Source organism: Physeter macrocephalus, chromosome 8 (assembly GCF_002837175.3).
Source record: "Physeter macrocephalus isolate SW-GA chromosome 8, ASM283717v5, whole genome shotgun sequence".
NCBI lineage: Eukaryota > Metazoa > Chordata > Mammalia > Artiodactyla > Physeteridae > Physeter > Physeter macrocephalus.
This window is the reverse complement of record NC_041221.1, coordinates 157557750-157559613: the sequence shown is the minus strand read 5'-3', so window position 1 is coordinate 157559613 and position 1864 is coordinate 157557750. Positions and strand designations below refer to the sequence as shown.

The following is a 1864-nucleotide window of genomic DNA, read 5'->3' as shown; positions in this document are numbered from 1 at the left end:
TCAGTGGTATACAAAGTATTTTCTTCCCTCAAATAGTTTGCAATCCAATAGAGGAAATGAAATTAACACATAATAGAAAAATCGGTAGGTGAACAGATACAAGTAAGTAATGTAATTAAGTGGCCAATGAGTAATCTCCATAAGTTCAGGGAAGCCAAAGTGGTTTGGGATAGTTTCTATGTGATGATGATATGGAAGTTTATCACATGGTACCATAACTGAATATTTACTTGTCAGATTCCCTGTTATAATGTAAACTCCGTGAAAGCAGCGATTCTTATGAGCTGAGCACTAAAGACATAGGTGCCTAGTTCAATGCCAGTACACAGCATACACTCAATAAACAGTTGGTGAATAATGTATAAATAAACCTTGAAAGTTTTAGGCATATAGGATTTGAATACACTAATAAGACAATTTAATTTTGGCAGAGCCAACAGCATTAAGCAAAAGCATATGGTTGGAAAAGCAAGAGTGATTCAATGAGACTGGGCATGCCAATGTACCCGGAGGGCAAGATGCATGCACAACAGTCAGAAGAGATAGAACTGGAGTGGTTAGTACAATCCCAACTGAGATTGAAGGTAATAATACCAATTAGGGGGCTGAAAATAATGCACATATGAGCCAAGGAAAACCTAAGCCAGGATATGGACAGTGGAAAAGGAAACTCGTTATAACCCAACATCCACTAGAAAGGAGGAACTCTGCTGGCTTCAGCAGTACATACTCAAATTAGCGTAATACAGAGAAAATTAGCATGGCCTCTCAGCAAGAATGACATGCAAATTCAGGAAGCATTCCATATTTCATAAAAGCAGCATGTGTTGACTGAATTGAGAGGGACCATAAAAATACATAAAAAGTCAAGAATGACCAAGCCCTTCAACTCTGGGTAACAAGAAATAGAGTGGTGCCTTTTCAACATAGGACGGGGGATTCATTTGGATAGGAAAAATATGAGTTATGTTTTCATATTAAACTTAGATTTTTGCACATCAAACAAGAAATTTCAAGGAGAAAGTGTAAGATTTTAAAACAGACCACTGAAGAGATCAGAATTAGATAGACTTTCTCACCGAAGACATAAATCAGAGCTTTTGGCTGAATCTAGAATAGCAAATCTGAGTTGTAGTAAACATCCATAATACTGAAGGAAACTGGAAAGAAAAGAAAATGACTAACAGGAGAAGACGGAAGACACTCAGAATGTTGCGGCACTAAGGAGACTAAAGAGCAGTCTTAAGGCAGGGGCTGATAAAAGTGGAAATACTATAAGAAGATTAAAGAGAAGGCTGTGACCACCATGGAAGACATCAGCTACCTGTGAGAACGTAAATCAGGAGTGAACATCCAGTTCTTAATTTTAAAAGAGAACAAATGGTGAAGAATTTGATGAAGCATAATATGTACATAGTACTGCCTCAGGAAGTGTGGATATAAAAGAAAATTTTAGTGCTTAGCAATAACAGCAGAGTAAAACAGGGAATTGTGTGTATATGTGTAAGACCAGGAAGGGGAAGGAGGTGTCAGGAGAGTGGGAACTGGTGCACATTTTAAACACAATATATTAATAATCAGAATCCCAAAATAAAATAATTTAATTGGCAGACTGCATAACCAGATGGTGACTTTTTTAAAGTATTTCTTCCACATCTCTTTAGACCTGCTCTGTCCAAAATGGTAGCCACCAACTACATGTGGCTATTTAAATTTAAATTAAGTGAAAAATTAAGTTCCTCATTCACACCAGCTACATTTCAAGTGCTCCACAGTGACACATAGCTAGTGGCTACCATATTGGACAACATATATTTAGAATATTCTCCAAATCTCAGAAATTCCTATTAGAAAGATCATGGTC

At 36.9% G+C, this 1864-nt stretch overlaps 1 non-coding gene across 1 annotated transcript; it reads left to right on the top strand.

The window, feature by feature from the left end:
- The first annotated feature begins 709 nt into the window (after positions 1 to 709).
- Positions 710 to 812, top strand: LOC112062179 (U6 spliceosomal RNA). The gene has a single exon (XR_002890601.1). It is a non-coding gene; the product is annotated as a U6 spliceosomal RNA (small nuclear RNA).
- Positions 813 to 1864: the final 1052 nt, after the last annotated feature.